The sequence below is a fragment of the Amblyomma maculatum genome, chromosome 9, assembly GCF_055883805.1.
Source record: "Amblyomma maculatum isolate TAMU_Amacu chromosome 9, ASM5588380v1, whole genome shotgun sequence".
Classification (NCBI taxonomy): Eukaryota; Metazoa; Arthropoda; class Arachnida; order Ixodida; family Ixodidae; genus Amblyomma; species Amblyomma maculatum.
The window spans coordinates 56,949,134-56,974,412 of NC_139352.1; the positions used below are offsets into that span (position 1 = coordinate 56,949,134).

Genomic DNA, 25,279 nt, shown 5'->3' on the forward strand with positions numbered 1-25,279 from the left:
GGTAGGCGCCCTCGCCGCACGGGTTCGCGGGGTCGTCCCGGTGGGCATGGTACGCGGCCAGCCCGTACATCACCTTCGGAATCAGCTGCTTGCCCCGACACAGCTGCGTTCGAGAACAGAACTTTCAAGCACAATGCTAAATTAAGACGCACTAACAATTACAGGTAATTAGCGACGTCCTGGCGCTGCCTCAGAACGCCACAGTGGACCAAGTCATTTAAATTTCGTTCGATGCAAAAATGATTGGTTATTCTTAAAGGGTTTTCTAATATTTGGTCGGCTGTAAGGACGTATAATTAGCTAAAAAATATATTGCCTCCGCTGGGCTCGAAGTCGTAAAGTCAAGGCATGATAGTTAAAGTGCTGAAATTTGCGACGTTAAAGGTGGTGGCGCCTACCTTCAGGCATCCATGCGAAAACTTCCTCTTGACGTGTTTACAATAGCTTCTGAAATGGGTTGATGACGGAGATACTTGTATTTTAATTGTTGATCTGTTCATCAGGTAGTGAAATCTCCGTCCTCAGAGAAAGTATACTCTGTCATTATAACGTGGCAATATATCTATATTGACCAATATCAATTTAATTATCGGCATTCATTTAGAAATAGCAGCATACATGGCGCGTTAGCGGGATAGAGAGGAAAATCGATGGTCGCTTTAGGTAACAAATGGGATTCTAAGGAAAGGAATGCGTAGCACGGGCAACAGAAAGTTACGTGGGCGGATGAGGTTAGGAAGTTCGCAGTTGTAAAGTGGATGTAGTTAGCACAAGACCGGGTTATTTGAATGAGTATGGCAAAGGCTTTCACCCTGCGGTAGGTATAGTCCGGCTGATGACGATGATTCCCCGCTATTACAAATGACAGAATTCAAGGAGGCACACACAAGCATCAAGAAGCGATAGCCATCAAGGCGGCTATTCCAGGACAGCATTAACTCCCTGCCCTAAAGCGCACTGCTAACGGAATAAAGCCAGGCCGGGCATGTGAGAAAAAATCCGATTTGTCTTGGTCTCTCGTCATGCCAACGCGGTTGTCATAGAGCTGTCACGGTGTACTCTAGCAAAAACGTGAAGTGATGTGAGAGGGCGGCGGTTCGTTGACGTCGCGAGGAGAGACTGATGGCGCGATGAAAAAAAAAAGGCCAAGAAATCTCGTGCGTGGCGAATCCGCTTCCGGGTTGTATCAGAACGTCACGTGGCCATAAGAATACGAATGAGAACGTTTAATATCAAAGCAAAACTAAGCATAACAAAGTGTTTTAATGCAGGAAACATATAACAGGGATAAGCAGTGATATGCACCTTCTTCGCATTTGATTAACTATGCAAATTGGCTGTAGTTTTCTTTTCTGCGGTTTTTTGGGGGAAACGCAGTGGGCCAAAGATCAATTTGGAATCGTCGCCCTTCTGTGGACATGCCTGGGCACACAACACAAATTTCTAGAAACGTTTTGAAAATAGGTTGCTTTCGAAATGGCGTAGCATACTTTTCCCACAGTCTTAAGTGCACTTGAAAACATTTAATGAACACCAGCAACAACGGGTGGTCTATGAAACGAGGAAAACAGTCGATAAGCTATGTTTAGATGTGTTCCTATGGGTTGCGACCTTGACTCGCTCCCCCGTACGTTTCTCGGTGTTCTAAAAACCGCCCGCTTTTGGATTACTGTTGCATACATTCTAGGTCTCTTTTAGGATGTCTGCGGTTGCTCTCCGTCAAGGCCGATATCACATATACAATGTAAATTGTAGAAGTAGCTTGAAACGTTGCTTTTTTTGTTGTTTTTTTTCATGCACTTGTGCGGGTCCTCAGCCTACGTTTTATCCCCAGTTGTCGGAGCTGGGTGATAGCAGCATCACCGCATCTAGCTTACATCACAGACCATTGGTGGCCTTGAAAAGTTCTCAATGAGACGTTTGCGTGCAGCTCAGGCCTTTGCTCCTTGAAGGCAGTACGGTCTTGATGATGGTACTTGCACGTCATGTGCGGGTGCCATTGTGACAGAGCAAACAAGCCCATGTCTGTTTTAAGAAAATTAGGCACAATTTCTTGGCACGCGGGATGATTATCGCTGTCAATCCGGCTGTATAAAGCTCTATGCAGGAATTATATTCTAGGTTTTGAACTACTCTAGGTTTTGAACTTTCAGCGTAGCGCGGCCGGTAGCCACGTCTTACCCACGTGACGCTGTGACGTCACACACCCCGTGACACTAGGGTGAGAGCTGGGCTACCAATTCAAGCGGTCGGCAGGAGCTGCCAATTTGGGTCTCTCGATTCACATCGGATGGTTATGTCAGAATCAGCTTGCTGGGACCCTGGCATTCATATTACCGCTAGAGGCCACTAAGGCACGTTCATATGGCTTTTTTTAAAGCGAGGCTACATATGTGTTCTGAGGAGAAGAAAAAGAGAAGAAGAAGAAGAAGAACGCTCGGTCACCCGCAGCTAATGCTTTCGGTCAATATTTGGTTCAGCAGCGTTGAACCCTTCTATTTTTATTTTTTTATCATTAACGACGTCTAATACAGAATGCGCAAAGATAAGTTCCGAGGAAAATTTAGCGCGCTTTCCAGCGTTGCGCGAGGATGGTGGGCCGAAACTCTCTCTTTTGTGTTTTTCTTTCTAAATACCCCGGAGTATCAGCATATATATATATATATTTTTTTATTTATGGTTTCATTTAAAACGTTCTAGAAAGAAATTCATAGCTTGAACTTTTCGTTGAAGTGGCTGTGATTTATTGATGATATTGGGCAAGGAATTGTTTATTCTTATAGTCGTAAACTATTTTATTTATTTATTATTTATTTCATTGCATAACACCATTGCTTAAATGTCGCTTCTATTAGATTCGGCCGAAGTGAAATTTTGAGGGTCAAGGGAACAAATCTTTGAGAGTGGCCAACCTAAATTTACAAGTCACCACTTAGTTGGGCATACTTAAATTTAGGCTGGACCCTTGTTTTTGTCAAATTAATAGTTATTAGTAATATTATTACAATAATATAACAAAAATAGTTACTGTTACTATTTTTATCGTTGCTGTTTATGTTTTTATTGTTATAATTGTTATTATTATTGTTGTTATTGTAATTGCTCTTGTTATTGTGATTGTGATTATAGTTATTACTGTTCTTCTTGCTGTAGACGTCTGAACCACGCCTTAAGGGAAGGGAAGAAGGTGGGAGTGAAAGTGGAAAGAGAGGAAGAGGAGCCGTAGTGGAGGGCTACGAAGTAATTTAAATCCCCTTGGGATCTTTAACGTGCACTGACATCGCACAGTACACCGACGCCTTTACGTTTCGCCTGCATTGAAACGCAGCCGCCAGTGGTCGTGTTCGAACCCGGGTACCTCGCTACAGTATTCGGGCATTTTAATCACTGTGTCACTGCGGCGGGGCCTCTGGTATTATCGCACATTCCGTTTTCGAGTGAAATGCAGTGGGTCCTTTCACCGAGAAGGCGTTAGTAGCCTCGTGAAGGAAAATAACTTCCCGACGGCTTCTGTGAACGCGACTCTGACAAGATTTCAACACGAGAGCGTTAGAGCCATTCACTTCTAGAGGAAGCCTGTAAAGGGTGCACCTCTTCAGCATTTGTCGCAATGTGGCAAAGCTACAAGAAAGTGAGCAGGACGTATTGTTTTAAAGGCTGCGCTCGCTCGCTATGGAATGCCGTTAACTGGGGAATGCATCCCTTTATTTTGCAATTTTTAAATTCGAAAGTATTCTTGACTCACGGGTGGCTCGGACAAAGCCTGTCACTAACCTTGTTATCAAACATGCCATCAAACGTGTCTGCAAGAACCATCAATCATTAATTGCAAGCGTAATATTATACTAATTGATTAAGGTCATATGTTATAGTAGGAGTACATCATGATTCAGTGAAATGTTTAGCTGATTCGTTAAATAATTAGTTTAGCGAATTAACCTGTGGACAGCAGCTGTGGCTAAAGCGTGTCCGCAGAAACAGTTATCAAAACGTGTCCTCATGAATAACCAGGTACGTCGACCCACTTTGATATGCAATCTAATTCAAGCATGGCTGACCCGATTGTCATCACCAAGATTTGAACGGGCTGTCATCACAATTTGACCCCTTGGACCCGCCAAATTTGGCTTCGTCAAAAATGGATCGAAGTTGATATCTAACTTAAATAAATATGAACAGTTCTGCCGTACAGACTCCTCCTTGGTACAAAATCGCTCAACTTGCTGCTTTAATTACTATTTTGTAATATCAACCCATCCTATATATTTAGTATCCAGGAAAAAAACTATACACACTAAGCGTCAAAATTGGTGATTAACGAAGCGTGGTCAGATAAATCTACTCTTTCATATTGCAACATGTATAGATACAGTACGAAAATTCTTAATATTATTTCATGATTTTTTCTACTCATTTGTATGATCGTCCATTCATATACATTCAACTAATGCGAGTAGAACGGTTAGGGAGTATAAACGACAACAGCTTAAATGTGAGCTTTGGAAACTCAAAGTAGTCATGCGAACATCGGAGCAAAGCAATAATAAAGCTGTCAAACAGGATTACGTTGTTCCATTCAGCGCCTAAGCAAGTATACCTTCGGACTGTCCGGTCCTCTTGGGCAGAAGATAGTAAAATGCAGACATTTTTGTCAGATTCACTTTCACTTCCCAGCGCCATATCCCCTGTTACAACAACTTCATCCGAAAAACAAGCGTGGCAAAGTTCGAAAAAAAAAATCTTTTTTTCAGCGATGAAAAGGTGCGAAATTTACGAACATTTAAGCAAAAAAAAAACAGCGCAACAACGGAGACAAGAGAGTAGAAAAAAGACGAGGCAAGTGCTGGTCTGGTCTTTTTTCTACTTTCTCGTCTTCATTGCTGCACTATTTCTTGCTTAACTACGTTCAACTCGCCGTTTTACTGAAGTTTCGAAAATTTCCTAATGTGATTTTATAGGTTTTACTAGTGGTTGCTTTCAGTTTAGCTTTGTTATGTACTTAGAAACCTACTGCGCTGTTTCGACAAAAAAGTAGAGAATTATTATGTTCATTATGTTAATAATTTTCACATTGCATCAAAACTGTGGAGTTATTAAGGATTGGAGCAACAGTCTCTGTGATGAGTTTAGGATTCAAGAATCGTTTTGGAGTGAAGTTATGCTCAGTGCGAGTCAACTCTGGTAATCCGTGGTGTTGGTGGTGAATCACTGGTGACCCTGGGTGTGTGCTGCGCGAACGTTGCGATTGGCGGCCAAGCGTTTCAAACCGAATTACAGTGTTGCCTTGTTCAACACATGAAGTAATTCTTGGTATAGACTTTTTGGAACAGTGTGGTGCAGCGTTACACTTCCGAAGTGGACAGATATTCGTAATCCATATAAAAATTACAAACGAATCAGCTTACTATCTGTTACGTAAAAGGTATTTACTGAGGTAATCGCTAATAGAATCAGGACAACCTTAAAGGTGAACGGAAACGGCCCCCAAGAAACCACTGATAAACGTGTTCAGTGGGTAGAACACATTCTTTTGAGCATTAACGCAAAGTATAACTCCTTGGAACAAAGCCAGCGATTTATTATTAATTTTTAAAAACAGCGTTTTTTGAAATTCGCGGGCAGAGAGAATGTCGCTTGGCGGTGTCGCATGGAACTATTTCCTAGTCCCGTGACGTCACGGCTCGGTTGACTGGCAAGGCTTGCTGGAAGCTGCCATTCGCTGCGGTCACTGCAACCATGACGTCACGGACACACTTCCGGTAGCTGCGAAAGTCGTCTGCTCGTGCGCTGCTGGATCTCTGTGCGGGCTGTTACACAGCTCGCCGCCCTTATCGGTTAGGTGGCCATTGCCCATTAAGTGCAACAACCGAAGTGACGCAGGGATCGGCAGAACGAAGCTGCATTTACAAATATCTTATTTATATAACGTGGTTTCAGGAGTATCGGAGTGTCGTCCGACGAGGCGTCAACAGCACGGTCAAGCACCGCACGATGGCAGCACCTCCTCGACCGCCGTAAGCACCGCCGCTGTGGCCCCTCCTCCTGCATACCGTTCGCGAACGACACTGCCGATCGTTAGCACCGATGTCCGAAATAAAGCGTGCTAAAATTTGTTGGCGTCTGGAATACTGAGCCGAATATCAAGTATGAAGCCCTCGTGAGGATCGCTGACCAGCAGCAAATTGCTGGTAAGAGCGATAGCCGTGATACAAGCTAGTTTCTGCTCAAGCCAGCTGCCGCTGGTGCATTTCGGCTGATCCGATCTGCTCGTACTAGCTCTGCGATTAATGCGTCGGCAGAGTTAATCCTATAATTATTTTACTATGGCAGGATAGGAATCACTATAAGGCAGTTTCATAAGTAGACGATTTACGACAGCGTTTATCATGTTCCAAAGCGTCGACCGCCGCGGCTTCGAAGCGAAACAATGTAGGCCTAGCGACGACTAGGAACGGTCACGCACGGCGCCGGCGTTCGCCGCGCTCGCACGTTCCACCCCCGCGGTAATATTGTAACGTACCTCAGCCTGCTCGCGGCATCCCGTGCTGCAAGCGTTGCAAACTCGTGTACTTTCATAGCTAAGGCCGGGTATTTTTTGACGTTCTGCTCAGCAACAAGCCGTTCAAACGATACTGTAGGCAAGACAAGGCTTCAGTACGCAGTCGCTGCGCTGTCGGCCGAAATCGAAGACGTCGGGTGGCACCATAATCTATACATCGATCTTTAAACGTGATACAGTGGGCAAATGAATAACTTTGTGAAGCAGACCCGCTCGTACGTTTCGCGCACTCGGGCGCCGACGAGTAGCTTCCGTCAACAGACGCCGTCATAACCTCGGTTAACGCCGCAAACCGAGGTCGTCAAGCTCGGTTTGCGGTAACCGCGGTTAGTGGTGCAACCATGGTTTGGTCCGCCGTGTAACATAGGATAACCACGGGTTCGCGGTTACACTAACCGTCGCTGCGCGAACTGGCGAACTCCTCAGGAGTGTGCGAGCGAGGACGGGTTGGCGCGAGTACGCCAGCGAGAGAGCGCGGCAACCGGAAGTTCGTAGAAGTGACGTATGTCTGGGCGGAGCGTTGAACTTGCTTGTATTCTTTGTTTTTTTTTATGGCTCCCTTCGGCATACGAGTTGAGAGGAAAAATTGGAAGGGTCATTTTTAATCGCCGATATCTCTGGTGTTGCAGAAGCTAGATCGAAAATTTTTGCGGGAGAATGATGGGTGGTTCAATAACTATCAGTGTTATGGCGTTGTTTACCCTTCTTTGTGACCCCTTTCAGGGGACCTTTAAGCTTCAGTCAGATAAAGGATCAAGCAGGCTTTCGGAAAGGGTACTCTACTATCGATCATATCCATACCATCAACTAGAATAGAAAAATGCTCGTACTATAACCAGCCCTTATACATAGCAATCATTGATTGCGAAAAAGCATTTGAATCAGTGAAAAGCTCGACGGTCAAGCAGGCTTTGTGAAATCAGGGTGCATACGAGCCGTATGTGAAAGTACTGAAAGATATATATATATATATATATATATATATATATATATATATATATATATATATATACGGGCTGCACAGCAACCATAGTTATGCATAAAGAATGTAACAAATTCCTATAAAGAAATGCGTTAGGCAAGGAGATCTCCCCAGTACTATTCATAGCTTGCTCAGAGGAACTTTTCAGAGACTTGGAATGGGAGCAGTTAGAGACAAGGGTAGATCGAGAATACCTAAGTACTCTGCAATTTGCCGATGAGATTGCCTTGCTAAGTAACTCAAGGATGAACTGCTAAGAATTATTGATGACCTGGACCAGGAAAACATAAAGGTAGGCTTGTAAATCAATATGCAGAAGGCTAAAGCAACGTTCGACAGCCTTGGGAAGAAACAGCAGTTTACGACAGGTAGCGAAGCACTGGAATTAGTAGGCGAATATGTCAACTTTGGGCAGGTAGTAACCACAGATATGTGCCATTAAGAAGGAGAATAACAAGGAGAATAAGATTCGGATGGAGCGCATTTGGCAAGTACTCGCAGAATATGGCTAGCAGCTTACCGGTATCGCTCAGGAGTAAATATACAACAGTTTCGTCTTACCTGAAATCAGCCATGGGGCTGAAACACGAAGGCTAACGAAAAAGGTTCGACTTAAGTTGAGGACAACGGATAGGACTGTGCGACAAGAAATAGTAGGTGGAACTGTAAGGGTTTTGAAGCATGCAAAGTGGGTCAAAAAAATACCTCGAGTTAATGACATTCTAGTTAAAATCAAAAAGAAAAAAGGGCCGTGGGCAGGGCATGTTGTGCGTAGAGAGGATAACCGATGGTCCCTAAGAGTATTCAACTGGGTTTCAAGGTAAGAAAAGCGTAGCATGGGCGACGGAAAGTCAGCCGTGAGGGTGAAAAGAATTTCCCAGGGATCAAGTGGATGCAGCTAGCACAGGACTGGGTTCATTTAGGGAGCATGGCAGAGGCCTTCGCCCTGCTGTGAGTATAGTCCGGCTGATCATGATAACCCACTATAACAAAGTCAAACATTCACCGAGAAACACAGAAGCATCGAGATGCAACAGCAAACTAGGCAGCTCTTCCAGGGCAGCATTCACTCCCCGCATCAAAGCGGACTTCTATTGCAATAAAGCCAGGCAGGGCATGTGTGAAAAATATTCGAGTTGTCTTTGTCTATCGTCATGCCAACGCGGTTGTCAATGAGACCGCCGCCGCTGACGTCATGGTGTATCGTAGCAACAACGTGACGTCATAGAAGGCGGCTTGATAACGTCGGAAGTGCTGGCGCGATGAAAAAAACAATGGCCTAGAAATTTTTGTAAAAATATCATATGGCTATAAGAACACCGCGCGATAGGAAAGACGCCGCACCGCCAATTCCACACTTGAATGAGCACAGCAATGAACGCCTTTATAGACTCATGAGTGTGCGTCCGCAGAAAGTGTCACATACTTTTTCGAGCCAAGAATAAAACTGTCAACCTCACAAAGTATCTTCGTTACTCAAACCGAGATATTCAGATTGTAAGACAGCATAAAATTATTGGTGTCATATTTTCTGAGCAACTTAGCCGGGATCAGCATGTTATCAAACTTTGCAACAAACGTGAGCTCTGACCCGATGCCGCGATTTGTTGCCAATAAAACGTAAGTTACAAATTTATAATGCGCACTTTTTGCCTCACATAAATTACTGTAGCCTGGTGTGGGCAACTACTAAGAAAGGTAACATCGCCAAACTATAGAACCTGCAAAAAAGAATTGTGAGAAACGTGGCAAATATAGATTATTTTGATTCAACACAGACTGCATTGAAAAAATACAGCATCATTAAATTTGAGTAGTGGTATCATTTTCGAATCTTACACTCATTTTATTTCTCCTCTAACGACTTTAAGAAATTTATAACAGCTACTGCATGTTTAGTATCAAACCAGGTCCGCGCACATACTCGAAGTACCGGATTATGGTTTATTCCAAGGTTTCGTAATAACTACAGATTCCAGACGTTGCAGTACAATTTGCCATATATCCTAAATAACTACCGTATGGCGCAGAATCCCAATCTAAGCGACGACCGCTCACGTTTTCTTAGTATGGAACAGGTTTTTGTATTCACTTGGTTTTGTAGCTACTTTCTATATATTCTTGAAAATTGTGTTCCAGGTAATTTGCACTATTTTATATTTGTGTCATACATTGTAAATACTTTCATCTGCCAAACTGTTCGTTGTTGTGACCTATTTTTTTTCTATATGCACTGTTGTTTGTACTCTCAAATGCCATATTTTTGCTTCTGCTTTGCTGTTGTCCATTAGTAGTTGTACCGCCATCTGCCTAAGCGATAGGATTCCTTGGCCTCGTCAAGATGTTATAACAGCTTTTAGTCGCGGGACCCATCCAGGATGTTTTCTGGGCAAATAAAGAAATGAAATATACGCACAACCTCTGCCAGACAGCGTTTGTCAAAACATTTAACAGGCTCTAAAGTGTCAGCACACAGTCAGCCACAGTTGAGTAAAGATCGCGTAAATGTCTCATACCAGCCCGCTATAAAGGTGTTCGCCTCATGGCACTTAGTGGTCCAAAGTGCCCCTGGAATATGTGCTTTGCTCACTACCATTTCAGCCGCTCCTCAGCATGCACACGCGCGAACAACAGGGCGGAGCCCATGGTCACCCGGTTACAAGCGCCAAAACTACTCCATAGGTAAAATGCCGGCGGCCGGGACAGGGAACGAGCATCCAAACAACAAAACAAATAGCCCTAGTAAGTCAGGAATTCTAAAAACATGCACTTGGTTCCTAATAGTTTCCCTAATTAGGCAATAGTAACAAAAAAGCAGAGAGTCTACAGACACAAAATAAAAGACAACAAACAGTTTATTAAAAGCGATTTCTACACAGAGCAACAAAGCTCCTTGTCAGGCACACCGGGCAAGAAACGTCGATCGAAGCCATGCATAAAGATGGCCGCTACATCCACGCACACAGCTGCGCCTGTAATGCCGAAAGAAAGAGAAAACGAACTCGTGGCCACTGCTAAAAAAAGCTATACAAAAAAAAACGATACCTTGCAGTACGATTCGAAATAAGAGCACGGCATTTGTGAGCGCAACTTCCCGAAAGGGCGAACTCGCGAAAATGTCCACAAAATTCTGAAATATATGGAACATGTGCTTCGCAAATCAAATTTACACAGACCAAACGTTACATATTGATCTGATATAGGACGAGTTTCAAGCACTCAACATGCTGCACTGATGTCATGTGCTTACTGTGCAATCGCGTACTCATGTCAGGCTCGTGTAGCTCAAGTGGCTGCTTTCGGAGATCCCGGAAACGCACTGTGCGGACTCAACAATGTCGATGATAGGTCTGAGCAAGTCCTTAGGCATGAGCGACTGCCTCGAGCACAAGTGCGCATGCGTATCGCTCACTGCAAGTAACTGGTAAAGCGATGGCAGGCGCTCGCAAACGACGCTCAGGTTGGGCACAAAGCCAGTCCAGGATGCCTCGTCGGATGAGCGCCACGAGTCCTTTGTAGCCAAAGAGTCATCTGCATCGCTGCTTGGCGCGGACACTGTGGACGAGCAAAAACTGGGCTCCAGCTCTGAATATTGCAGACGCCGACGACAACTCGGTGCAGAGATTCGAGGAGGGTCCCTATGTAGCTGCGACAGCGGTGAGACGGAGGAGTCGGACCCGTTACTGCTCGCTGAGGCATCCTACGAATGACCGGAACGAGCAGGTGAAGGCGTCGACGAGCAACCGCTAAGGAACCATGTGGTGTGGAGGTGCTTGTCCGATTTTGGTGTGGACACTCGCGTAGGCTTGAAGTCATCGATATCCATCGTCAGGTCGCGATATAAGACGAGACCGTCCACGCTGCACTCCCTGCTTAAAATTTCTTCTCGTACGTCTAGGACGTCGGCTGAGAAAAAATGAACAAGATACAACGTCACAAACTATCCAACCGATCATCGTATATCTAAACGGCATCAACGTCGGAGACAAAACACAAAATAGCGACAAATACTTACAGAAGTAATAAAGAATCTCTCCGGGAGCAGCGGCATCCATTTCCGAGGTAGAGGAAGATTGGTGGCACGTGCACACTCACGGCTTCGCAGTAGGCAAGTGAAGGTCGCTCAGTAGCTGCGCCCTTTTATACCTTCCCCTCTCACTCAGCTTCTCCTCCTCACCCAATCTCTCCGCCCTTTCCACAGAAGGCTCGGAACACGTGCCCCGCCGTGGGTGTTGTGTTTTCCTCCTTTCCTTTGGGAAAGCAGGAGAGCACATTGCTCGTGGTCGCTTACCCCTGCTCTTGATGTCAGTGGAACTTCTGTAACTCTTGCACGGCGCTGAAAATTATATAGGGCCTTGTTTTCTTTTACGTCGTCCCTGTCTCGTTTCCTGCACTGGGTTAAGTGCTTCAAGTACAAAACACTAACCAGGTCTTGTTCTGCGAGTAAGGCGACATTGATCCCAACTCAGCGCGATAGCGCCTGATGACAAAATATCTCTCTCAGTATGGGAAGAGTCAAGCTTGTGAACTACTCGGGTAATTAGTGCTCGCGCTTTCCAGTGTCGCGCGAAAATGGTGGGCCGAAACTCTTTCTTTTGTGTTTTTGTTTAAATATCCTGGAGCATCAGCATAATTATTTTTTATGTTTTCATTTAGAACGCTCGACAAAGAAGTTCATGGCTCTATGTTCTTGTTTTGAAGTGGCTGAAGTTTATAAATGATCTCAGGCAAGGACCAATATTTTCTTATAGTCGTAAATTAGTAAATTATTATTATTTATTTCATTGCTTAGCAACGTTGCTTAATTGTCGCTTCTATTATATACGGCTGAAGTCTAGTTTTGCGGGTCAAGGGAAAAAAACTTTTGAGATTGGCCAACCTAATATTAAAAGTCAACACTTGGGCATACTTAAATTAGATTGGACACAAGTATTTGTCGTACCCAGACATCGCGTACGAATGGTGTCACACACTGACAGTTGAAAGCGGAACCGTTTCAGCGCAAAATATTAAAAAAACAACTGCTACCATGCTTCTCAAGTTTAACTTTAGCTTACAATTCAGTCAAACCTGCAAAGAAAACCACACAGACTGCAGCTTCCACCGCCTAGTTAATTTTTTTTTCAAGAATGTTGCGCACTTTTATCGACGTCTGATGGACTCGGGAGGTGAAGGCGAGTTAAACCGACGCCAAAATCGTGTACGTATGGTGACACACCATGGCAGCTGAAAATGACACCGTCTCAGCGCAAAATATTTAAAAAAAAAACGCAATTGCTACCACTCTTCCCAAGTTTACAGGCAGCTCACAAGTCAGTCAAAGGTGCAAAGACACCATACAGACTGCAGCTTCCGCCGCCTAGTTAAATCTGATCTGCAGGTGAAGTTGAAAATACATGGAAGACAACTGCTGCCACACTTCTCGAGTTTACCGGCAGCTCGCAAACCAGTCAACGCTGCAAAGAAACCATACACAGACTGTTGCTAAATTGTTCCTGTCCGCCACCTAGTTACAATCTTTTTAAAGCATGCCGCTGAGTGGTCAAGGGTAACGAACTACGGACACACTGAGATGACGGCGAGTTGAATCAACGCCGAAATCGCGTTCATGTGGTGTAAGACACTCACAGCTGAAACTATTTTGGCGGGAAATCCCTGTCAACATTCGGTAAGTATGTTTCAGCAGTGAGCAATGTTTGAACCTGAACACATTGCGACAAAATGCAAGCTGAAATGCTCTGGTGAGATCCGGCGCCAGCGCGTTTACCCGCGCGCGCGCCCGCCGCGCGCGCTGATAGAGACGGCCGTGACCGCCGCCTGCTCCGGTGAGTGCGCGCTAGTCGCGCACCCCGTAGGTGGAGCCACGGTCGAAATGCGAGAGGAGGAGCGGCGCCGCCGGAGGAGGAGAGAGGACATGGCGCTACTTTTAGTTTATTGAAAGGTTTTATGCGTTCGTCGATTGCAGCGCCACGACGGTAAACAAAGAAAGGCATTTTAATATATAAGAGCCAACAACGCTTTTTTATTCATCAAAAAGTACTATTATTGCACCAAACCATATTAAAAATACCAATTATATGAACCGTTTTCGTCAGACTTACAGGTTAAGCAGGAGACTGGTGCCACCACCGGATAAAAGTCTAAACAACAGGGAGGCAATCGCATGGCGGCGCCTGCAAGCTGGGAACTTTGTAAACCCGGTCTGGGCATAATATGTCCAAATGGAAGATAGGAGAAACGATAAATGCAAGCACTGTGGGGAGAGAGGGACCCTCGACCATATAATCTGGGAATGTACTAGCTCCCCAGGGGCTAAAACAAATATAAATTGTAGAGAAGCTTGGGAAGCCCTGCTGTGGAGCGAGGTCCCTGCTCCACAGCTACAAGCCATACGCCTGGCGGAAGAAGCCGCGAAGAGCCAAGACCTCTTTGCCTGCTTCTGATCGCGGAGGTCTCTGCTCCCGTCCCTTAGGCCTGCGTGCCGGGGGCGAGAATTGGGGGCCTCCTAATCTGGTGGAAAATAAAGTTATCATCATCATCATCGCATGTGAACACGCACGAACTTCATGAAGCAGCGCATGAAGGTACATAAACGATCTACATTTTTTTTTCTTTTATGCGATAGCTTATGCAGCTCGTTCGGTCAAAACGCCGTCGACGTAGCCGTAGTAGGCACCGCGTGTTGGGGGCTGCGTAAAAAAATCGTGTCGTGCTGATTTGTGGTTCTAGTCACAGATAGGGTGTGGAACAGGCGAAGAAGTAATTAAATTTTTATAATTAACTGTTAAATTGATAATAAATAAACAGAAAATGGGGCTCAATAGCATCAAAACGGACATCGAATACTTGATGCTAATTAAAAACTATTATAGCGTGTAATTGATTTATTTGGAATCATTGAAAAAAAATTAAAATGTATTCAAAGCTGTCCGTGGAAAATCAATGTTTGGTTATGCTAAATATTGGCGTATAATAATAATTTCAAACATTTCAAAACAATTTAAATATGTATTAAAAATTAAAAAATGTAGAAACATTGTCAGTGTGTGCGAAACGCTATAGCGTCATGCATGACCTTAACGGCGGAGCTCTACTTTCATCATAATTTTTCTTTCGGTGCCCTGAATCTCAGGAGTTGGAGAGAGAGTGAGTAAACTTCTTTAAATGCTTGATCTTTTGTCTTCGCCTCTTCAGCCGATGCTGACGGGCGGTTGACCCCCAGTAGAGGGCACCGCTTGCGAGATCTTGTGACCAGGTAGAGCTGAGCCTCCTGGTCAGAGTTGGCCAGAAAAGCCTCCCACTGCCTTTCATTTGGATTTGGAACTGTTTGTATTCGACGTGAGCAGCAGCAAGCAGCAAGCAAGCAGCAGCAAGTAGCAGCAAAAAGCAAACAGCAGCAAACAACGGCAAGCAAGCAGCAGTAAAGTAAAAAAAATGGCTCCTCTATTGCGAATTTAAACACATTTATTCCGCAAGAAAAACATAATGCGTGTAGGCAAGGTAAAAAGCTATAAAACAGTGTGCGGTGCTTTGGCTTCCTTTAACATAGAGTAGCATAACGTTGGAGAAAAGAAACAAGACACAATGACGAAAAAGAATAAACGTATTTTCTTTGGTGAAACTGGATATGTAATTGTTTGTGTCCGTAAATGTCTCATTTCAAGCTGTCGGTGATGAGTATTTAAACATCTTCTATGAGCATATTGCTCGGCATGTGGCTACTTTTCAGTGTCCCGATTATTTGACGTGATAAATAGCATCCCTAAATAGCGGCGAAACGTTTAGTAATTGATGAGGACAAGCGTGGAAGATAGCACACGTTTATACTTGAGTGAAGGCTAAGCTGTCCAAAGGTTTGTTTGGTCACGCTGTACACTTGCAGCCTAATCGGAAGCAAATGCGGCGTTTGCCACGTCAACGTCGACCAAGCTACATCCTCCACCTCACTACAGCCACACTTAGTGACGAGTTAGCCGACAGGGTTACGGCAGCCGTGTCAAGTCTTCTCGTTTCGATAAGTTTATCGAAACGCAGAAAACCTGACGCTGCGATGCAGCGCAGCCGAAACTTCCGACAGTTCCAGTGTGGCTGGCAAAATATATGCAGTGTGCAAGAAAGACATTTTGCACGACCCTCAACTGACATCATTCCAGACGTCATCGCCAGCCGAATGAACTACTGGAAGTGCAAGCACACCTGCAAAGAGAGAGAGAGAGAGAGAAAAGGATATAGGCAACCTGCTGCAGACACACAACAGTACCGCATTCTTGCATACTCACCGTGGCAGCAGAGTAAGCTCGCCGGACTCCCGAGAAGAAGCTCGGGAGACAAGCCTGACGCAGCGAAGTTGGAAACGAAAACGTGTCTATCCACCTTGGCTGCGGCGGAAGCACGCTGTGCCGCCGACCGCAGGCAGCGTCCGTTCTTCAGAGTTGCTGGACGGGGTGGCGAGAATTTCCGAGCGCGGTGTGCGGCCGCAAACCATATGTCGGTCAAAGTCACGTGTGCGCACGGAAGTCCGGTGACTCGACATAGTGACTTCGTAGCAACGGTATTCGGAACGAGTTTTTTTTTTGCTCAGTGACGCAAGCACAACGGTCTCACATTTGCACCAATCGTACACATGAAACGACACAACCCCCGGCGACGTTCGACTTCCAAAGATGCCCTGAGCCGCTCTGCCTAAAAACCAGAAGTCCGGGAGTTTGTAAACACAAAGGAGTGGCCAGCCAGACGAAGATAAAAAGGAAGAGCTTGATGCGCGACGCGAGTGGAGTCTTTGTGAATGAGGATTATAGAGAATAAACAGCTCGGTTTTAACGGAGTTTCGTCGTTATGGATTAACTCTGAAGACGACACAAATTGGAACCAAGATGGGATACCCAAAGTGAACCATTAACGACGCAGCAGAGCGACGGCACCACACTTATAGAAGACAAAGGACACGGCTTTGTGACGCGCCCGAGATGGAACAAAGAAGCTCCTGCTTCTCAGGAGAGGCCCAATATAAGCATGGAGATGCATTACTGCTTTTGATCCGCACGCCGACTCTGCGTCACTTACCCAGTGTTGGAACTGATGTCATTCGAGATTCTAGAATCATCCCACTGCTGTCAATAGAAGGAGAGCGCGATGTTCCCTCTTCTTGCCGGGAAGATTTTCTCCAACATCTTTCTGCCGCTCTAAGACACGAGTCTTTCGTACGAAACCGCCATTCAAAGACAAAACGATCATTTTTCACCAGAGAAGAACATAGACTTCGAGCGTGTAGTGTTCAACTGAGCGAAGCAGGAGGAAAACGAAACAATCGACCAGCTTCAAGTAAGTGTAGTACAGCTGGCAACCACGTGCTGTTTTGTTGAGCAGGATGTAGAAAGTCTATCAAAAATTAGACGAGGCACCGCTTGATTGTGGTTTAGAAGAATCACCCTCCGAGAGCAGGAGACTCACACTGAACCACTTTGCTTAGCGACGGACGTAGCCCAGAGAATTCCAAGAGAAGAGCTACCGGTACCGGGAAACATACGACATTAGCGTTAAGGTAGGTAGTACTAAATAAGAGGCAGCTGGCACAACCGCCAGCAGAAAAAGAAAATGCACAAAACAAACCCTGTTCGTGACGTAGAGGACAGCGGTCACATGCTGAAGTAAAATAGAAATGGCCAGCATGGGGATCCGCCGACCAACACAGGAAGAAAAATCATTGTGCTCAATTGAGTATATCGCAGAGGTTATAGAGCGAAGACTCCAATAACTGGAGCAGACAACAGACCTCCTGAAAACGAGATCCAGTGCATAAATGGCAAAGAGTGCAACTTTCCTACAACAGTACTACATAGGACTCGATGGAGTATAGGTGGAATTCTGCCTAGACTCTGGAGCCGTAATTAGTGTGATTGGCGGAAATGCTTGGAGGGACATCCTGAAAGCACCCTTGCAAGATACGAGTATGCACCTCGTGTCGTACGAAGTGAGTGCTGTCCTTACGGTGTCAGGAGTCTTCAGAGCCAAACTTCAAAGTCAGAGAGAAGCAGGCTGAAATAAACCTTTTCGTCATCCAAAGGGAGCAAGCAGTGAGCTGCGAAACTTCATAGGACCCGTTTCATACAAGTCCTAAACAGAGTTGTCGACAACTCTCGCGTGAACTCTGAGAAATAGTTCCCAAACCTTTTCAGGGTATCGGAAAAACTGAAAACTTGCGTTAAGCTCGAAATCAAGGCAGGCTTGAGACCAGTAGCCCGGCCCACACAGGAGCATTCATTTCAAATTGCGAAAGTGAGTGAAGAAAGGTCTAGAGGCTAGAACAACTCGTCATAATGCAGCAACAGTACCGACCACATGGGTTTCTCCAATAGCGGTAGTCTCAAAACAAAGTGCTCCGGGTGCAGTTAGGATTGGCATGGACATGCTGGAGCCAAACGTTTCCATATAACGAAAAAGACGCGTCATGCCGACGCCGGAAGACATCATAACCCTCTATGATGCAAAGTGTCTCTCGAAGTCACGGCCGAATGAGGGCAACCACCAGCTTGAGCTTCACGAGACATCGCGACACATTAGCGCATTCGGAACTCACTGCAAACTGAGAAGATGCAACAGTTCCCTTTGAAGTAAACGCAGCAGCAGAAATTTTCAAAGGGGCCACCCGACAGACTCCACCTGACGAAGAGGGAATCAACAAATATAAGCGATGATACTTTAGTGTCCGGACGTTCTATCGAACAGTTCAGTTCAGTTCAATTCAGTTCAGTTCAGTCGTTCAGTCGTGTCCGACTCTTCTTGGCCTTATGGACCCTGTCACGCCACGCTTCCCGGTCCCTCACTATCTTCCTAACATCACATAACTTCATATGCAGTGCCTCGGGGATGCCATATAACCATCGCGTTCGCTGCCTACCCCTTGTCCGGCGACCTCAACCTTTCCCAACATCAAATCTTTCTCCAGCGACTCCTCTCTTCTCATCAGATGACGAAAGTAGCTGAGCTTTAACTTTAGAATTTGACCCTCCAATGAGCAGTCAGGGTTTATGGTCGACAATATCGACTGATTTGATCTTCTGGCAGTCCAAGGAACTCTCAAGAGTCTTCGCCAACACCACAATTCAAACGCGTCAATTCTTCGGCGGTCAGCCGTTTTCACAGTCCAACTCTCGCATCCATACATCACAACTGGAAAGACCATAGCACGAGTTATACGGATCTTGGTTGGCAAACTAATGTCTCTGCTCTTTACTAGGCGGTCAAGGCTAACCATTGCTCTCCTTCCCAGAAGCAGGCGTCTCCTAATTTCATGGCTGCAGTCTCCTTCCGAGGTAATCTTGGAGCCCAAGAACAGAAAATCTGTCACAGCTTCCACTTCTTGTCCATTGATGCTCCAGGACTTGATAGGGCAAGACTCCATGATCTTTGTCTTTTTAATGTTCAGTTTAAGCCCAGACTTCTCACTCTCTTCTTGTACGCGCATCAAAAGTCTCTTGAGTTCCACTTCACTTTCTGTCATTAAAATGGTATCATCCTCATATCTAAGGTTGTTGATACGTTTTCCAGCAATCTTCACTCCAGCTGAAGACTCGTCCAGGCCGGCCTTCCTCATGATGCACTCTGCATATAGGGTAAATAGGCAGGGCGACAGTATGCAGCCTTTCCTCACTCCTTTCTCAATTAGAAACCAATCAGTAAGACAATGCCCAGTTCTGACGGTGGCCTCTTGCCCTTCATACAGGTTCCTGAGGAGACAGATGAGGTGAATTGGAACTCTTATCTCTTGGAGAGCTTGCCACAATCTGCTGTGATCTACGCAGTCAAACGCTTTCGCATAATCAATAAAGCAGAAGTAGATGGGTTTCTGGAACTCTATTGATTTTTCCATGATCCAGCGAAGGTTGGCAATTAGGTCTCTAGTTACTCTGCCCTTGCGAAACCCAGCTTGCACGTCCGGAAGCTCCCGATCCACATACTGCTGCAGCCTACCTTGGAGGATTTTCAACATCACCTTTCTAGCATGCGAAATAAGCGCAATCGTGCGGTAGTTGGAACAATCTTTGGCACTGCCTTTCTTTGGAATGGGGATGTAAACTGACCTCCTCCAATCCTGCGGCCACTGCAGGGACAGTACTTGTGCTAATATCATTGAAAGAAGCCGGACTGACTTAGAACAAGTAGACGATCGCGACAACTACAGTAAAGTGTTCCGAACACACATTCTTCGAATGAGGCAGCAGGCCTTGACTAGCCTGAAATTCGAAGCTTGAGGATAATGAACTACTGGGGCCGATTCATCCCACAGTAGGATCAAATCGTGGAACCACTTCGCGAGCTCATTCGAGAAAAGAATACAATTCAATTGACCGGCAAAGAGGATGAGGCTTTGAATAATGTCAGGCAAGAATTGCCTGCCAGTCATTATCTCAACTACTGCGATAAGAAACCTGCCTCATTACAGATGCAGAGCCAGAGGAATAAGTTCAGTGCTTATTCAAAAGAAAAAAAAAACACGCAATATAATGTCACGTTACAGTACAACGTTGTCACCTACAGAAAGGTGCTATCCTCAAATTTATAAGTAAATGATGGCCGTAGTATTGGCGCCAAAGCTTTTTTTCTTTTTTTACTTTACCCAGCTGGAGGAGCCTTTACATTTTAGACGGACCGAAAAACGCTCGTCTCTAGCCTCCAAAACCCTGGTGAACAACTATCAGACTACCTACAAAATGGAGCTCATACCAGGATAAGACAGCCCCGCTGACAGCCGGAGAAGCCAGAGGGGTGACAGCTTGGAAAATGTCACACCGTGGATGGGGACCGAGAATACAGCAGGAAGGCAGAGCAAAATTGATATATATATATATATATATATATATATATATATATATATATATATATATATATATATATATATATATATATATATATATATATATATATATATATATATGTGTGTGTGCACCTCTACCAATGAGCGACATCAAATTCATCATGAAGTCCAAGCAGGGCTCAAAGCTAAGCCAATACTCAATGGTAGTAACAGTGAATGCCATCCAAGAAGCAGAAGAGATAGGGGCTCTAACCCTAATCAGATACAGCGACAGTCTTGAAGCAAATACGAGAACTGACAGTGGAGGCAGTTGCAAATCAACACATATGCGGCGCATTTGAGGACGTCATTCGGGGAGTCGTGCATGGAGAGAATAAGCTAGTTCAGCTCAGCTTTAACAGAATTTCGCACTTTTGTATTCATCCCAAAGGCACTACAAGTCCCATTTTGCTAGCTGGCTCAATACCTACACTTTCGTGCCTATAGTGCGAGCTAAGCATAAAGATATTGCGCACCAAGTATGCTTGCTCACCGCGCTTCCGTCACGGAGAAAAAAAAAACCGATGGCGATGGTGCAGGAAACCTCTGTGTGTTGTTACTTGTCGACTTTTTTGCAATGCTCGCGTAAATTGAGCTAAATTTGCACCAATAGCCGAAAAGAGATTTCCACGAACACAAGTCGCCCTCGCCCGCGCTCACCTTCGATGCCGACGAGCCTGGCTAGTAGATATTCCTCGGCAGTCGCAGGCCGGTCCGTCAGTCATGGATGGAAAGGCGTTGAAGCGACTCGGGAGTACGGCCACAAAGTTAGGTTCACCACCAGGTTAGGCACTACACCACAAAGTTCGCCACACCACCACCACAAAGTCAATTCAAACGGCAGTGCAAAGTCCTCTCATAGCGGCCGAAGCAAGGCCGACTGGAGCGTATTGTTTTCAGAGCAGCGGTATCCAACAGGGACGAAAAATACTTCAGCTTTGAACTAAGTCGGACCAAATGCTCCGAAAACAGTGTAGCATCGATTCCTGCTGTCTCCGGCAATTCCAAAGCCTCCGCAGGGGCTGGCACTCTATACATACGCAAAGGAAATAATTATTCTTGAACATAAGTTTCCTTCCAGTCTTCAAGTGCGCAGTAGCCTACTCCTGACACGCTGCTTCTAGTATGGTGACGATCAGTTCTTCTGGCTCTTCGTCCCGCACCGCAACGACCCCGCCTGGGTGGCGCAGTGGTTACGGCGCTCGACTACTGTTCCCAAGGGCGCGGGATCGAATCCTGGTCTCGGCGGCCGCTTTTCGATGGAAGCCAAAAGCTAGACGCCCGTGTGCTGTTCGATGTCAGGGCACGTTAAAGATCACCAGATGGTCGAAATTTCCGGTGTCCTCCACAACGGCGTCTCTCATAGCCTGAGTCGCTTTGGGACGTTAAACCCCACAAACCAAACCAGCACTGCAACGATCAGCGCGACTTCTGAGCGGGAATGCTGTCTTTCCATCCGCCGCTAAGCCCGACCACTTGCGCATGCGTGTTGCTGTCGCAGACAGATTCAGACAGATCTTTTCCTTTCTTTGTAAGGGTGCCTGTTATCAGCGGCCGACATTGGCGCTGGCCGCGACAGTGACAGTGCACACCACCCGGCCGCTGCTCCCGTGAAGAGACAGCCGCAATCGCATTTCCAAGGGCCAGACGTTGCTTTTTTTGTCTGTTTCTTGCGTGGCGCGACAAGGCAATATCAATATCTGGCTTTTGATACGCGCTAAAGTTCGTCGTGTCTGTTTAGGTGCGCGCGTTTATCGTTCTTGCCTCCAGCAGTCGCAAGCTAAATATGGCTAGCCAACGCAAGGTGTTTAAAGCTGTCTCCGAACCCTCGGAATTTTGCACAAAAAATTTCTCGGTTTCGTGGCGCAAAGATGCGCCTTCTAGTGAGTTTTACTCGCAAGCATTAAGTGGAACGTTATTTATTATGGTCTTGAATGTTGTGCAGGACGCCGCCTAGCATCAGCGCCGAGTGATGTCAAGGTGCGAGGAACTGAAACCGGGAAGGCATATATATTGTCACGAACCTTCTAATCTTTATTCATTGTTACTGGCAGCAGCCTGCGTGCATCCTTATCATTTTGCATGAACAGCGCATAAAGATATTGGGAATATTTGTTCGTTTACACTACGTGCCGCCGAGATGTGGCTTTTATAATTTTTTTTTTGTCACGCAAGATGCACCGAGATAAGTATCCCGAATGGTCTAAGCCACTCGCGTCTGTTTCTACAATGTTTCTAGGTTGTGCTAGTCACTTTGCGTCTTTTTCCAGATGTTTCTGCGACGACGGTAAAATTGAGCACTGACCAGTGCAACGGGCATTCTGCTTGCCGAATATTTATGGGAATCCCACAAGATGGAGTAGATTTATAATAAGGAAGTAATTACTGATTAGCATCCGTCCAAGCACAGTCATACAGCGACAAAGGAAAGATGTGCTTCGTACTTCGACGGCAGCCAAGCACTACTCCTGCTATCGGTGACGCCGAATTGCTTAGTTCTTTTGCGGGCGCAAGACAGCCCCAGTAAAAAGTTTATTTGAATGAAATAACAGGATCTTCGACTGTTGCTTACAGGCCTTGTCACTACCACGTCACAGTATGATGTCGACTGACTGCACTCTAATGCCTGAAGCAGTCAAACGTAAGCAGGGACGGCAAGAAGGGCTTGCTGAGGAAAGCAAACGTCCTGTAACATATTTCAAACTATAACTTTGTAAGCTCGAGTTAGCCGCTCCTGCCATGTCATGCGACCTCGTGACATTTGGCTCGTGACACTTTTGGCTTGTGCATAGGGTCCATCTGTTAATCATGCTTGCATTACGCTCTTGCATTACGGGCAGATTGAGGTGACAGTTAGCGCGAAGCAAAGGAACTTTAAAACAGCGCTAACACACACACCACAAAAGATACAACCACAAAAGTGTTTCGCCGGTCGTCTATCACTTGTTTTTGTGTGTATTAGCGCTGTTTTAAATTTACCTATAGCCAAAATGAACCAACTTGACCAAAAAGAAGCGTTAATGAATGAGCGAATCTGCACGCAAGTACGTCACGTCGCCTGTGGAAGTGATGTTCGCCGTACACAATCCTGAGTGAAGACCGTGATCTGAAACTATATGTTAGAATGGGCGAACACTTCGTATCATCTTATCGAGAGTCGCGGCTAGCTGAGATCATAGACGATAGATTCATTCACGCGTAGCAAGAGGAATGCGGGCATGCGCACGTTCGACGTGCAAATGAACAATAAGTCTATATCGACGTCCGCCGTATCGTTACGACATGCTTTACGAGAATCGAATGGGTACGTCGGACGTATATTTAGTCACTTCGGATATCAAAACCGGATTACTAAAAAGCCGAAAACACCAAAAAGAAAAAAAAAAAAAAAAGGACGCGTGTTTCACGGCACCATTGGTGCTCCCAAAGCGAAGTGCTTGTAAGGATGGATTTAAATGTTGTTTTTTTTTTCGCTAATTACTGGATGTGGACTAAGAAAATCTTCGCTTGCAATTGTACGCACATTGTACGTGACGTCAAACACTGCGATAGCACAGAAAATTGGAAACCACAACGACGGTATTTTTTTCTTTATTGCCAAATTTCTTATCAGATTTTACACATAAAAAACATTACTCCACACTTACACAGAGAATATTACGCTGTGAATCCCACTCTGGATTTCCGTTACTGCACATGCCTTTTGCTACAAACTTAATCACAAATTCCTTAATTCATGTCTCTGTTATCTCACACATACTCATTAGCACATATTCGTAGGCTGCTCTGTCATGTGATAAACAATCTGGCGTAGACCTCTGTAAGCCTAGCATTAACCAAACTGTACGTAGGTGCTTCCATGGTCTAGGAGTAACCTTTCTTACTGGGACCTCAAATGAACTGAAACATATTTCAAACTATAACTTTGTAAGCTCGAGTAAGCAGCTCCTGCCATGTCGTGTGGCCTCGTGACATTCGGCTCGTGGAACTTTTGGCTTGTACACAGGGTCCATCTGTTTTATTTATTGCCCAATTTAGTATTAGATTTTGCACATAAAGAACATACTCCACACACACACACACACACACACACACACACACACACACACACACACACACACACACACACACACACACACACACACACACACACACACACACACACACGCACACACACTGATAGAAAGAATATTACGCGACAAATACACGACATGGGTTAACACCACCCCATTTGAGCTGCGTGATTCATTGCAAATCATGCATTTGCAGCACCTCTTTAATTCTCGGAAGCTGCTCAGGCACTTCGTCTTGTGTCTGGAGAACTTCAATAACACTCGCAACGAATTCGCGAACATACTGCCCTATTTTCCTCGCATCAACGTCTGCAAGCCTGAGAAGCATTCTGGATCGTCAGATACTGTGCAGGCCCAATAACATGATCAGGCTCATGCCACTTTGGGCTTGTGCACAGGGCCCATCTGTTAATCATGCTTGCATTACGCGCTTGCATGCAAACGCGGCTCAGTGGTCTTCATTATGTGCAAAATGTGAAAAAAAAAAAATGTGGAACGCTTCACGATTTTGCGTGTCATCCTTGCGCAGGGGCCATGCTAATCTTCTCTGTATCGTTCCAATTTTAGTATATGTACTTTGGAAGTACAGCTAGTGGTATTGCGTTCAAGTATATATAGGCGTCATTCCCAGCTAGAAATATGTAAGAGTTGTCCTTGGTTAAACTTTGCCAATAAGAGAAAACTTTCTTTAAACATTGTTGTTTAAGTAAATGCGTTAGCCATGTCAGCTTCTTTCACAAAGAATGTTTAATCAAACTTTACAGTTTTCAAGAACAATCTTTATGAAGAACTCATTTATTGATTCGTTCGAC

At 45.3% G+C, this 25,279-nt stretch overlaps 1 non-coding gene across 1 annotated transcript; it reads right to left on the reverse strand.

Moving 5' to 3' along the window:
• Positions 1–24,951: 24,951 nt before the first annotated feature.
• Positions 24,952–25,054, reverse strand: LOC146179110 (U6 spliceosomal RNA). The gene has a single exon (XR_014700991.1). It is a non-coding gene; the product is annotated as a U6 spliceosomal RNA (small nuclear RNA).
• Positions 25,055–25,279: the final 225 nt, after the last annotated feature.